Source organism: Bos taurus, chromosome X, assembly GCF_002263795.3.
Source record: "Bos taurus isolate L1 Dominette 01449 registration number 42190680 breed Hereford chromosome X, ARS-UCD2.0, whole genome shotgun sequence".
Classification (NCBI taxonomy): Eukaryota; Metazoa; Chordata; class Mammalia; order Artiodactyla; family Bovidae; genus Bos; species Bos taurus.
This window is the reverse complement of record NC_037357.1, coordinates 123,313,059-123,328,661: the sequence shown is the minus strand read 5'-3', so window position 1 is coordinate 123,328,661 and position 15,603 is coordinate 123,313,059. Positions and strand designations below refer to the sequence as shown.

Genomic DNA, 15,603 nt, shown 5'->3' with positions numbered 1-15,603 from the left:
ACACCCTCGCCAGCATTTGGCATTACTACTGTTTTTTTTGTTGCAGCCCTTCTAATGCTTATTCTAATAGATAAATAGTACTAGTATCAGTGATACATAGATCAATAGATACAGTCTCATTGTCCTTTTAATTTTCCTTTCTCTAATGGCTAATGATGCTGAACACCTTTTCATGTGCTTACTTTCCATCTGTATATCCTCTTCAGTGAAATGTATGTTCACATCTCTTACCCATTTTTAATTGGACTTTTGGACTTAGTATTGCATTTTGAGAGTTCTTCATTCATTCTAAATATAAGTCCTTTGTCTGACATATGGTTAGCAAATATTTTCACTCAGTCTGTAACCTGTCTTTTCATCCTCTTCACAGAGTTTTTCACAAAAGTTTTTAACTCTGAAGAAATCTAATTGATTGATTTTTTTATCTTTAATGTTCTGTTGGTGTGATGTCTAAAAACTCTTCACCAAGGCCTAGATCCTAAAGATTTTCTCTTGAGTTTAATTCTATAACTTTTATAGTTTTATGTTTTACATTTAGATCTATGATCCATTTTGAGATAATTGTTACAGGTGTAAGGTTTAGGTAGAGGTTTATTTTTTGCCTCTGGCTGTGCAACTGATCCAGCACCATGAGATGAAAAGGCTCTTTCCTTTGTTGAACTGCTTCTGTACCTTTGTCAAAGATCAGTTGGGCATATCTGTGTGGGTCTATTTCTGGGTTCTTTATTCTGTTCAATTGACCTATGTATCTATCTCTCCACCAATTCCGCATAGTCTTAATTACTTTAGTTATTAAAGTACGTCATAAAATAGAATAGATGCCTTCTACTTTGTTCTTCTTTCTCTAAATTATTTTACCTATTCTAATTCCTTTGATTTTCCAACACACACATCATGTCCATGTTTTCTTAGATTTATACCTAAGTATTTTAATTTTTTAGGATAGATTATAAATGGTATTGTGCTCTTAATTTGGGTTTCCGTATGTTCATTTCTAGGACACAGAGATAATTTTTGTGCATTGATCTTGTATCCTGTGATCTTGCTGAATTTACTTATTAATTCCAGGAGTTATTTTTTGATTTGGGGGATTTCCTACACAGAGAATCATGTCATCCACAAACAGGGACAGTTTTTATTCTTCTTTTCCTATTTGTATGTCTTTTATTTCTTTTCTCAGAATGGCACTGACTAGGATATCCAGTACTGTGCTGAATAAGACTAGTGACAGCAGAGATCTTTGCCTTGTTCCTATTCTCAGGGGGGAAAGCATTCACTCTTTCACCATTCAGTATGATGTTAACTGTAGATGCTCCTTATCAAGCTGGGGAAATTCCCCTATATTCCTACTTTACTTAGAGTTTTCATCATGAATCTTTGTTGAATTTTGTCAAGTGATTTTCCTGTACCAACTGATATGATTATCTGATTTTTTACTCCTGTAATCTGTTGATATGGCAGATTACATTAAGTGATTTTTAAACAATGAAGAAGACTTCCATATCTAGAATAAACCCCACTTGGTCACAGTACATAATTCTTTTTATATGCTGCTGGGTTTGTTTTGTTAGTACTTTGTTGAGGATTTTTGTGTCTGTGCTCTTGAGCGATACTGGTCTGTAGGTTTTTGGTACTGTCTGTCTAGTTTTGGTAATCAAGTTGCAATGACCTCGTAAAATGAATAAGAAGGCATTCTCTCCTCTTCTATTTTCTGGAAGAGATTACGTAGAATTGGTGCCTGTTCTTTAACTGTTTAGTGGAAATCTCCAGTGAAACCTTCTAGTCCTAAAGATTTCTTTCTTAGAAGCTTTTAAATTATCAATTAATTTCTTCAACAGTTATAGGACTGCCAAGACTATCTATGTCATCTTGGGTCAGTTTTGGTAGTTTGTGATATTCAAGGCAACGGTCCATTTCATCTAAATTATCAAAATGTATGTGTACAGAACTGTTTGTCATATTCTCTTACTATTTTTTAAATAGCTGCAGGATCTGTAGGGATAGCCCCTGTTTGATTCCCTAATATTGAAATTTGTGTCTTCTTTTTTAAAAAATAATTTTCAGTCATCTTAAAGATTTGTCCATTTTGCTGATCTTTTTAAAGAATTGGTTTTTCATGGATTTTCTCTGTTGTTTTCTGTGTTCAGTGATTCCTGCTCTTCACTACTTTCTTTATTCTGCTTGTTTTAGTGGGGGGAGGGTCTTGTCCTTTTCTAGTTTCTTGAGGTGGGAGCTTAGATTATTGATTTCAGATCTTTCCTCCATTTTGAATTAAGAATTTAGTGCTACAAACTTCCCTCTCAGCACTACTTTAGCTATGTCCCATAAACTTTTTAATATGTAGTATTTTCATTTTCATTCAGCTTGATGTATTTTTAAAATTTCCTCTGAGACTTCCTCTTTGGCTCATGAATTATTCAGAAGTGTGTTATGTGATTTTGAAGGGTTTGGAGATCTTCCTGTTATCTGTTATTGATTTCTAGTTTGATTGTATTATGGTCAGAGAACATACACTGTATTATTTCCACTCCTTTAAATACACTGAGATTAGTTTTATGACCCAGGGTATGGTCTAACTTGGTGAATGTTTCATGAGTACTTGAAAAAGATATGTTTTAAGCTGTTTTTGAGTAAAGTGTCCTATAAATATTAATTAGAACTGCTTGGCTGATAATGCTGTTCAGTTCTTCTATATCCTTCCTGATATCTAATTTAGTAATTCTTTCAATTCTGAGAGAGATGCCGTAGCTCCCAAGTATTACTATTGTGGATGTGTTTACCTTTAAGTTCTATCAGTTTTTGCTTCATGTACTTTGCAGCTCTGTTGTTTGGTTCACTAATATTTGAGATTGTTATGCTTTCTTGGTATAATGACATTTTTGTCATTGTGTAATGTCTCTATCTCAGGTAATTTTCTTCACTCTCTCATCTACTTTATCTGGTATTATATATAGCTGTTCCTGCTTTATTCAAAGTTAATGTCTGCATGGTTTATCTTTTTCTATCCTTTTACTTTTAATGCATCTATATCAATACATTTGAAGTGAGTTTCTTGTAGATGATAGCACACAGTTGAGTCACATTTTTTATCCACTCTGTTATCTCTATCAATTGGTATATTTAGACCATTTTCAATTAAATAATTATTGATATTATGTTCGTCATCAAATTCCTCTTTATTTCCTGTTTATCATTCTTTTTCCTTTTTCCTACCTTCCCGTAAGTTACTTGTACATTTATTTATAGACTTTTTGAGTATATATCATTGTATAGTTTTTTTTATTACTTTTTAGTTTTTTAGTGATTTGGGTTTGCTTTTTTTTAGCTATTACAACATACATATGGAACTTATCAATGACTACTGGTATCAATGTTTTCCCATTTCAAGAGAAGTGTTCTTTTGCTTGCAAAAGCTTTTAAATTTAATTAGATTCCATTTGTTTATTTTATTTTTATCCTCTTTAGGAGGTGGATCAAAAAAGATCTTGCTGTGATTTATGTCAAAAAGTGTTCTATGTTTTCCTCTAAGAGTTTTATAGTGTCTGGCCTTACATTTAGATCTTTGATCCATTTTGAATTTATTTTTGTGTATAGTGTTAGGGAGTGTTCTAATTTCATTCTTTTGCACACAGCTGTCCAGTTTTGCCAGCACCACTTGTTGAAGAGGCTGTCTTTTCTCCAATGTATATTCTTGCCTCCTTGGCAAAGATAAGGTAGCCACATGTGTGTGGATTTATCTCTGGGCTTTCTATCCTATTCCATTTATCTATATTTCTGTTTTGGGGCCAGTACCTTTGGTAGCTTTGTAGTGAAGTCTGAAGTCAGGAGGCCTAATTCCTCTACGTTTGGAGAAAACCATACTTCAAAAAGATATACACACACAGCATTCATTGTAGCACTATTTACAATAGCCAGGACATGTAAGCAATCTAAATGCTCATGGACAGAGGAATGGATAAAGAAGATGTGGGACATATATACAATGAAATAATACTCAGCCATAAAAAAAGAATAAAATAATGGCATTTGCAGCAACATGGACAGACCTAGTGATTGTCACACTGAGTGAAGTAAGTCAGACACCGAAAGATAAATATCATATATCACTTATACATGGAAAAATAAAAGGCTACAAATGAACTTACCTACAAAACAGAAATAGAACTGCAGATGTAAAAACAAAAACTTATGGTTACCAGGAGGTAGGTAATATGGGGAGCAGAGGGTAAATCGGGAGATTGCGATTGACATATACACAATACTTTATAGATAATAAGGACCTACTATATAGCACAGGGAACTCTACTAAATACTCTGTAATGGCCTACATGGTGAAAGAATATAAAAAAGAGTGGATACACATACATACACACACACACACATACACACACACACACACACACACACATACATATGTATGTATAAATAAGACAGAGAAGGCAATGGCACCCCACTCCAGTACTCTTGCCTGGAAAATCCCATGGATGGAAGAGCCTGGTAGGCTGCAGTCCATGGGGTCGCTAAGAGTCGGACACGACTGAGCGACTTCACTTTCACTTTTCACTTCATGCATTGGAGAAGGAAATGGCAACCCACTCCAGTGTTCTTGCCTGGAGAATCCCAGGGACGGGGGAGCCTGGTGGGCTGCCGTCTATGAGGTCACACAGAGTCGGACATGATTGAAGTGACTTAGCATAGCATAGCATAAATAAGACACATTTCTGTACACCTGAAACTAATACCTAACACAACACTGTAAATCAACTATACTCTAATAAATCTTTAAAAAGTTAATTAAGGATAAAGACAGTCTATTAAACATACTCCTGTTTTTACCCATCCACTGTTTTCTGTTTTTTTCCCTCTTTCTGTAGTCCCAGGCCTCCTCCCTATTATCATTTACTTTTCTGTTTAGAGAATTTTCTTTAGCCATAACTTATTTAAGGATGACAAATTTTCTTTCTTTTCCTTCATCTGAGAATGTTTTTATTTTCTTTTTATTCCTGAAGGATATTTTCACTAGATGTAGAACTTGAATAGTCCTTTTTGTTCAGCACTTGAAAATGCTGTGCACTTCCTTCTGAACTCTATGATTTCATATTAGAAATCCACTGTCTTTCAAATCATTCTTCCGCTATGGGTAATATGTTGCTTCTCACTCACTGCTTTTTGTCTAAAGACAAAAGTTTTTAGAAGTTTGGTTATGATGTGTCTTGGGATAGATTTCTTTGAGTTTATCCTGTTTGAGTATTGCTCAGCTTCTTGATTCTAATGGCTTATCCCTTTGCCCAATTTGGGGAAGTTTTCAACCATTATTTCTTCAAATATTTTTTATTTCTATAGTCTTCTCTTCTCCTTCTGTTACCCCAATGATACAAATGTTAGACCTAATGTTGTACCAAAGGTCTGTGAGGCTCTGTTTTTTTTTTTTTTTTCAAGACTAGCTTCCATCTGTTGGCTGGACAACAGACAGATAGGGTACCCTAAGTTTTATTGATCTCTCTTCAATTTCATTGATTCTTCCCTCTGTTATTTCCATTATTAAGCTCATCCAGTGCACTTAATATGGTGATTTATTTTTAAGTTCTATAATTTTCATTTTTTTATATCTATTTTTTTGCTGAGATTTTCTAATTTTTTATTTGTTTCAGGAGTGTTTGCAACTGTTTATTAAAGCATTTTTCTGATGGCTGCTTCAAAATCTTTGGCAAGTAATTCCAACATTTTAGTCTTCCCAGTGTCGGTGTCTGTTGATTTTTTCATTGAAGTTCTAATTTTCCTGGTTCTTGGCATGACAAGTCACTTTTTGTTGTATCTGAGGCATTTGAGGTATTATAAGACTGTATCCTATTTACATTTAGCAGGCACTAACCCTATTTAGATTAAGCATGCAGATCCTGAGCTAATTTGTGGGCTATATGATGCTAGTGACAGTTAAGTATCCAGAGCTCATGCAGTGCTAGTCTGGTCTTCATTTGTGTTACCTAGAGGTCACTCTGAATATCTAGGTAGCATTTCATACTGTAGTTTATTTTTTCAAACTTTCTGGAACATTAATTCTAGTCAGATTCATGTATGTATTGGTCAGGATTTTGCTCAAGATCTCCTATATGAATCCCTTTCTCTAGCTCTCTCTTCTTCAAGATCCTCCCCACTATTTAGTGGAGAGGGTGAGAGGTGTCACCTACCACTGCTGAGCCCAGGGCAGGGGTAACAGTCCAGACTTTCCATCTGGTATCCACTGACAACATGCCACTAGGGAAGGAGCCAAATGCCCCCAGAAACAATTTGCTATCTGTATTTTAAGCCACACACTTAATGGCTCAACAACCTCCATTTATTACCTCTCACTTCTCTTAAGTCAGAAGTCCAGGTCAGCTCAATTAGATTCTCTGCTCAGGGTCTCACAAGGCTAATAGCAAGAATCCAACCAGGTTGGACTCTTATCTAGAGACTTGGGAGGACAATCCACTTCCAAGCTCATTCAGGTTGTTGGCAGAATCCATTTTTTGCAGCAGTGGGTCTGAGGTCTCCATTTCCTTGCTGGCTGCCAGCCAAGGTTTGCTCTCTGCTCCAGTAAAGTGGCCTATATTCCTTTTCATGTGACCACTCCACCTTCAAAGTCACAACTTCTCAAGTTTTCCATCTTTCTGCCTCTTCTTTCACTTGACAGAGAAATCTCTCTGCTTCTAATGGCTCAAATGCTACAGTTAGGCCCACTTGGATCCCTCTCTTTCGGAAAGTCAATGGCACCATATAACATAACACAACTACTAGAACGATTGTTGTTGTTCAGTCGCTAAGTCGTGCCCGAGCCTTTGTGACCCCATGAACTGCAGTACACCAGACTTCCCTGTCTTTCGCTACTGAGATGACAGCTCATCACATTCATGGGTTCTGGAGATTCCAGAGTGGAATTTGGGGATCATTCCTAGAAATTCTGCCCACCTTACTACCACTGGGTAGAAGACAGTGTTTACTTCAGGGTTCAGTAGTCCAGAGTTCTTGCAATTAGAACGTATTAATTCTAATGGGCTCACACAGAGCATTGTTTGCATATTTCTATGTTGTTTTTGTATTTGTAGTACACTTTTAAAAAAAAACAATTTCCAGCATGATTATGTTTCTTTATGTATTCATAAAGGTACTTTAGAAATAACAGTATTTTCAAATGTAGAACTTCAGCTCACAGGCTACCAAGCCATGGGCTTGAGAAAAGATACCGAAGAGAACGATACAATCAGTTCCACTGTACAAAAGGAGTGCCCAGGCTTTTTCAGGCAGCAAATCACCTGAACTTTAAAAAATATTCCAAGGCTCCTATACCAACTGCGGCCCGCTCCAAACTCCTGACGATACAGTGTGCCCGGAGCAGTGCCAGACTGGAGACTGACTGGTTTACGGTCCTGTATGGGACCCCCCCAGTTCCCAAGTTTAAGTGTCCGGTAATGACCACAGCAATATCTAACATGGTTTAGGTTCTGATCGGTTAGAAAGCTAGGGGTTGAAATACATGATTTCAAAGTCCCTTTCCAACCTCAAATTCGATAATCCTGTCATTAAGAAAATAAGACTCCATTATACATAATCACCAAGATCAACTGGGTCAGGGGACTGCTCTCCCTGAGTCACAAGACATCGCTTCACACACACACTTCCTGTGCTGCAACAGTGACAAAGGCTGAGGAATGTGCCAACTGGTGTGGCTTTTACTGGTAACACATTTGTCTTCAATTACTCCAGACCCTTCCTGGAGTACCATTTCTCGTAACAGCATCTAACAGGCTCCAGTTGTCAGTTTTAAGATTTTGTTCTATAAAAGAAAACTACATGTTGAAAGTTTCAAGAAAAATCTGAGTTGGAACTGGTTGTGTGCAAGGCCTCCATGGATGGGGAACAACTAGACAGTCACACATCTGGGTTATTTACCATTCTTAGAAAAGACCACAAAGCTCCTTCTGAACAGCATATCCTGAACACTGCAAAATAACAAGCTTCTTTACAAATGAGTAAAATGAAATATTTTCCTGAATTGCCTTACTTTCAGAATTCATAGGAAAAGAGAATACCAGCCCAGAAATCCAGGCAAAGGTTGTTCTTTTGAGCTGAAGTAGCTGATTTCTTAAGAGAATCATTTAAAATGCAGAAAGCAAGTTCACAGCCACAATTCTGAATATAGAATAGCAACCTGGAAATCTCTACTTGATGTCACTTGTTGTAAAGTAACTTTGTAATTTTTTTAACTCAAGAATGGCAGAGTAACTGAGAGGTTTCTCTCAGAGTGGTACAAATGTGCACTTCCCTGGACACTTGGGGAAGGCAGGATGCAGTGGCTAATAATGGTGAGGGGTTTAATGCCACCAGGATAACTCGGACACCCAGATAAGGCTGCCTGCCTGAGTTCAGGTTCCAAAGTTCTCTATTCCTCACTAGCTTGGAACTCTTTTAACCTTAAGATGCCTCAGTTATCTCTTCTAAAAAATGGGCATGATTAAAAAAAAACTGGTACCTATGTCATAGGGAGGTGTTAAGAATTTAATGATATATAAAGCATGTAAAGGGCTGGGATTTTGTTTAAAGTATCTTTAATATTAATTTCTCACTTTGATACTAATTTCTCATTTAAAGGCTTGCTTCTCTGCAATCATCCTCTTTGTTTTTTCAGTCTTTTAATTTTACTGAGGCTTTCAATGGCTAAGTCAAAGATCTCTCTTGGTAAATGTCACAGTGCATTTGAAAATATCTTTCGATATTGATTTCTAACATAATTCGACAGTGGTAAGAGAACAGTCTTTGTATGATTTCAATACCTTTAGACCATTACATTTTTGTACCTTGTTCTATGTCTTTGGATATGTTCAATGTCTCCTAGTTTACAGTCTATGGGAACTTAAATAGAATTTGTATCCTACTATTGTGTGAAAATTGTATAAATCTTAATTATGTTAAATTGGTTCAGATTGCTTTTCAGGTCTACTATATTCTGCTGCTGCTGCTGCTAAGTCACTTCAGTCATGTCCAACTCTGTGCGACCCCATAGATGGCAGCCCATCAGGCTCCCCCATCCCTGGGATTCTCCAGGCAAGAACACTGGAGTGAGTTGCCATTTTCTTCTCCAAGGCAGGAAAGTGAAAAGTGAAAGTGAAGTCGCTCAGTCGTGTCGGACTCTTAGCGACCCCATGGACTGCAGCCTACCAGGCTCCTCCATCCATGGGATTTTCCAGGCAAGAGTACTGGAGTGGGGTGCCATTGCCTACTATATCCTACTTCTCTGTATATTCATTCTGTTAATTTTTAAGAGTTTGATATTGAAACTCCAACTGAAAATCTTCATTCATCTACCTAAAAAAATAATTGCAATATATAGTAGAACTATATGTAACCCTGTTCTGTGTTTTCCAAATCTCCTGTAAATGTTTCAACATACTTTCATAATTTAAAATAATTAAAATTTAAAAAAAGTATGTAAAGGGCTTAGCCTCCTTCCTGCTTGGTGTAAGTGTTCAACAAATTTTAGTCCTTGCATGCAGATAGACATGGGCAAGATTATATACACAGACCTAGGCAGCCAGCGAGCCTGAAAGAGAAGACAGTCATCATTATTCCATAAAGTAACCCAGCAATCAGGGCCAAAAGATAACTGTAGGTTCATTTAGCATGTTGCAACAGAGCCGCCTGATGAGTCTAGTCAAAACCTTCTCAAGTGGCATTTTAATCAGGCCCATCTTTTCAGAACAATGTCTAACATATGCTCTCCGGAGTACAGAATGACCAAAGGCCAGGTAACAGGAGCTAACACTGTCCTCCTGAGGAAGAAGCTTCCTAGTAATACATTGTTTCATTTCACGTGTCTCCTTTGTGCTCACAGTCTCTGGTCCCGGCCCATTGCATATTGCCAGTAAAGGGTCCTTGAGGAGTATGGCAGATTGCCCACACCCAAGGACATCACCATGATGCACTGTGAGCAAGAGGAGGCTGTGCACGCTAGGAAACACACCTGGAAAATTCCTGCCACCTTTCTAAGAGAGGTGAGTACCTTGAAGACAATATTCTAGAGACCTCACAAAATCAATGGCCCTTGGGGTGAAAAAGAAAAATGTGATCAAAGAGATCTACTTCAGGGTTTCTGATATAGAATAGCAACTTGGAAATCTCTCCTTTATGCCACTTGTTGAAGTAAATGTGTGTGTTTTCTGAAATCAAGACAAGCAGAGTAAATATGAGCTTTGCCTCAGACTGGTGCAAACATGCAAAAGCCTCACCTTCCACCTCATCGATGAAAAAAAAAATAATAACCATGTTCACCAACCACTTCACCCAAGTACAAAAAAGACTCTGGATACACCAGAGAGAGAGGAAACACCTAGCAGATGAAAGCTGGGGCAACGGGAAACCAAGCTGAAAACTGTTACACTCAGCATAAGACCTACAGCTACAAGTAAACACACCTCAGCCTTCGACAGGGGGGCCTGCGGCTGCGGCAGCGTGTGCTTCTAGCTCACACATCCACCGACAGGCAGGGAGAGTGCACACTTCCTCACACACACACACACACACACAGTGACTTAAAGATCAACAATCACGTTCTTTTAACCCCTGCTGCAGCTTCCTGCTTTCTACTTGAGAGCCTGGGTCCCACTGCCCTTCACCTAAGGTCACCCCCTAAAACAAGCCAACCCTGCTTGGCGACCCAAGCCATGGGTTCAAGGCCTCTGCCTTTTGAGAGTCCTTTGGCCAGTTGTGAAAAAATGTCTGTCTGTGGATACATGTCAGGAGAATTCAGGAAAAGGCTGCTAAGAAGATTTTTGCTGGACTCAAATCCACTGTTGTCTGGCTCTGATGTAAGGTTCCAAAAAGGGGGACACTGGTCAGTAAATCCAACATGGGGGAAATGAACCCTACGAAAGAGCCCACATCTGCCTCTCATGGGTAGCTATATTTCTCTCCCATTTCAGGTCTCAGGAGAGCAGCCGTATTTTTAAAAAATAAATAACTATGAGGATTTCATCCGTGTCTCCTACTATTATATCTCATATTACAGTCTATTTTGGTCTGTGAAGACAAAATACCCAAAACTTGGAAATGAAACCAAAAATGATCATTGTGTGAACTTTTAATGTCATGCTGATGTATTTTCTAATAAGTGTGACCCTGCCGAAGGGGTTATCTTTTTCTCTCTGAAAATATATCCTAATTTAAGTCACACTTTATTAGGGTACTTTACAATTCTATAAAATTCCTGGGGTAACATAGAAAAACTGTAAGATATGCCATTTTCTTTTTTTCTTTTCTGATAGAGATGATAACCCCAGAGGTTAAGATTTTATTGTTCTCTTCAGGTATACACTGCTCTATTTAACATGTATAACCAGCAAGGACCTACTGTATAGCATATGGAACTATGCCCAATGTTATGTGGCAGCCTGGATGGAAGGGGAGTTTGGGGAAGAATGGACACATGTGTATGTACGGCTGAGTCCCTTCACTGTTCACCTGAAACCATCACAACATTGTTAATTGGCTATACCCCAATACAAAATAAAAACGTTAAAACAAACAAACAGAAAAAGATTTTATTGTCCTCTAAGACATGGGCTTCCCTGGTGGCTCAGCAATAAAGAAGCCTCCCAATGCAGAAGTCATGGATTCGATCCTTGGGTCAGGAAGATCCCCTGGCAGAGGACTTGGCAACCTACTCCAGTATTCTTGCCCGTGAAATGCCATGGGCAGAGGAGCTTGACAGGCTCCAGTCCATAGGGTCACAGGAGTCAGATACAACTGTGTGACTGAACAACAAAAAACGCATGAACCCATTTTGATCTTCTTTTTTTAACTTTATTGAAGTATAGTTGATTTATAATGTTGTTTTTGCTTTGATTTTCTTTGAATATTCCTTTTCTCATGGACTTTTTCATCAGTTCCCCACATCCTCACAGAGTCAGTTTTGTTATTCTGCTAGTTCTTTCGTTAAATGAGTTCAATAAAAGTTTGACACATGCTCTCTACTGGCATGTTTTTGACAATCTAAGAAGGAGTCTTTGATAGTTCATGGACCCAACAATCAAATCGTCCCTGGGAGATTGAGCTCTGTGCTTAAGGACCCTTCAGCAGTCAAACTCAAAGGTCAACTACATGAAGACCACCAGACTCAGGCACAAATGAGGCCCCAGATCCCCCCTTCATAGAGGCCACAGATTTAAACAGAAAAACAAATATGTTGAAAGTGAGGGAGGGCAGCAATTCCACTCCTACATGTATATACATAAGAGAAATGAGTGCCTGTCTCCACAAAACACTCAAACTGGAAACAACCCAATGTGCATGTATAAGAGAATGGATAAACAAATTACAGCATACTCATAAAATGGGATACCATACAGCAAGAACAGCTGATTTTGTTGTGTGAAAGTAGCCATATATACAAGAGTACATACTGCATGACTCTATTTACATGAAATTCAAGTATAGGCAAAACTAATCTATGATGACAGATTACTTATGAGAAGAGGAATGACTGGGAAATGGCATGATGGAACTTTCTAGAGAGATAGAAATAAAAGTCATCTGGATGATGGTTACAGAGCCATGCACTTATATAAAAAAAATCAAACTGTACAATTAGGACAGCATTTTAGTCTATGTAAACTGCATCTTGAAAAATGAATAAAATTTTTTTAAAGAGAAGGGATCAAGAAAAATGTACTCTGAAAGAAGTGGGTGAGGAGAGAGGTGGGGAGAAGAAAGGGAAGAGGGATTCTAAAAGATTCTTCTTCCACACGCAGAGTAAATCAACTAAATAAGAACTAACTAAATAAAAGCAAAAGAGGAACAAACCCAAAAGGCCATGGGGCCTGGTTGGGTACACTGATGGGCACCAAGAAATAGCCCAAGAGCTGGGGAAGCCCAGATAACTTTGTGTTTTGTTTTGTTTTTGATTTTATCATTGCAAACCAGGCATCTTCTTAATGCTGGAGTGGGCAGACTGCCGGGTATTTTTCCTTGAAGAAATTGAGACAATACAGAGTTGAGGGTGGATACTGAATCCCCACACTTTAGGGGAGCAGGTTCAACTGGGACACTGATTAAGGATCTGATAAATGAATCAAGAAAACGCTTAAGATAAGCTCTCCAATGATGGTCACACTGGCATAAGGCACACAACTAAACAACGGGATACCACAAGATTACTCAATTCTCTGTGGGAAAAAATGATTCTTAAGCTAAATAAGGCATGTGTAAACCTACTTTCAAAACTTTGAACTTATGCCAATATGATTATTACTACCTAAAGATGTATTTTCAGCTTCCAGAACTCTCTATGGCAGTGTTCTTTATTGTTCAGCTCTGCTGCATCCACCCACTGGATTTTCAATAATAGGCCTAAAACATTCCCAGTGGGTGAAGACTTGAAAATAGAATCAGCCATCTGAAAGAAGCGAAGTTTCTTTTTCTGCCAAATGTAACAGCCACAAGTGGTGCGGCCCCAGCCGCTCCTGCCACATCCTCTCCGGCAAAGGTGGACCAAGCGCCTCCCAAGCATGCGGCTTCCCCTCCCTGGAGGTGCTCAAGCTAAGGTGAGACAAGTGTCAGGCAAGGGCAGGGGCTTTCAGGCCAAGGCCAGGGGAGACAGTCCCTTCCTCCACCAGCAGCAGGGACAGCAGTAGGTGTTGGTAGGTGGCCGGCCACATGCTAAGTGACTTTGGCGCATGGTCTCCATGAATCCTCAGAGGGCCCTGACGAGGTGGCCAGGCTCAGGAGGGAGGGAAAAACAGATGGCACACTCGGATTAGGTAATCTGTGATGGGAGGCATAAAGAGACTTTTACAAAGTAGGTGAAGGAGAGAGACACTCCAAGGCAGGAGCTGAGGGCTAGAAACAAAGGAGCCCCAGGTCTGCTGAGATGATGCAGGGAAAGGAATGTAGAAAAATGATTTGGTGGGAGCAGCCACCATCTTGCAGAGGGACACAGCCAAACACAGGCCAGCCTGGGGCGGGGAGCCAGCAGGATAAGCCCTGATGTCGCTGGCCTCCCCTCTGGCTCAGACATCTTCCACAAGCCTCCCCTTGAGACAGAGCCCATGGGCCATGCTGGCCTGGCCCGAGGCCCAGCAGGTGCAGAGGGGCAGACAGAGGCCCTGGCAGGGGAGCAGGATCTCAGTGACGAGCTCCTGCTCCCCAGCACCCCTGGGGCTCTTCTCAAGCATGCCCTCCTTGCCCTTGTGCCTACTAGCTTCCACAAACACTTATGATGCCCCACTATCCCTGAGCAAAGGCTAAGTTCAAAGTTTCTGAGTCTGTAGATTAGTGGTTTGGAATATGCCAAGGACACAGTAAGGGGCTTCCCTGGTAGCTCAGATGGTAAAGAATTGCCTACAATGACCCAGAAGACCCAGGTTGATCCCTGGGTTGGGAAGATCCCCTGGAAAAGGGAATGGCTACCCACTCCAGTATTTTTGTCTGGAGAATCCCATGGACAGACAAGCCTGGCGGGCTACAGTTCATAGGGTCACAAAGAGTTGGACATGATTGAGCAACTGAAAGAAAGAAAGAACACAGTAAAGGCTCTCAAAACAGGGCCCATCTTCTAAACTAGACCTGGAGTCCCTTCTTCTCATGGTCCTCCCCTCCTTCCCCTGGTCCTCCCCTCCTTCCTCTGGTCCTCCCCTCCTTCCCCTGATCCTCCCCCCTTCCCCTGGTCCTCCCCTCCTTCCCATGGTTCTCCTCTGTCACTCCGTCCTCCTCCATCTTCACGCCAAGCTTTGTCTCTTTTATCCAAAAAAGTTCCCCTTTCAACTCAGAATTTGGCTCAATGCTAAGGATGGTCCTTGCCCCAAAATTGGGGTTTAGCTGGGAAGGGCAAAAGAATTCACCCTCGTTCACTCATCAATAGACTCAACCCCTGGGGCCCAGATGTGAAGCTGTTCTCATCTTAAAATGGGAGAGACAGGGCTGCCAGGTCCTACCATAGTCCAAGAAAAAAAGTCTATCCTCCCACACTGTTCAGAGCAAGCAAGGCTTATCAGCCTGGAACCCTCCAAGCTCTCCCCAACTTTCTGCACACCAAGGAGAAAGAGCACGAGAGAGGTTAGTAGGATCCTCTGAGGCAAGATCTTGAACAAAGATGAACCTGGGTTTCCATTTGTTCTACACTGGGGTGGGGGGGTGGGGGCGGGGGTTACTGATAGAAGGCCCAGGCGGTGAAGCCTGGAGCACCTCACTGTGCTTCCTCAACAACTCCTCCCATGTTGCTCACGTGGCTCTTTGATGGGGGCACCTGCTTCTCTGGGCTCAGCATCCCCCACACCACCTGCCTCCCGATGGCCCCAGGTCTCAGGCATGGTCTGGTGCCACCGGAACTACAGCAGGGGCCCTGGGGACTCCTGCACGCCACCCTCCCTACCAAGAACAGGCCTGTCTAGCCCGGCACTGGGCGGGAAGGTTACGGTCCAAGGACTTTTTAGACCTACATGGTATTTCCCACTGGGATCAGCCCGCAGGTGATCCATTTTTAAAGCTAATTCCAACTATTATTTACAACTGCATGGTATGAACTTTCTCAACATGACTGAGTTATACAATATATTTTTTGTAATTAACCCTTCA

The 15,603-nt window shown here is 40.2% G+C and overlaps 1 protein-coding gene across 6 annotated transcripts in view; it reads right to left on the bottom strand.

Moving 5' to 3' along the window:
• Positions 1–15,603, bottom strand: part of SH3KBP1 (SH3 domain containing kinase binding protein 1) — a 331,585-nt gene that overhangs the window by 273,144 nt on the left and 42,838 nt on the right.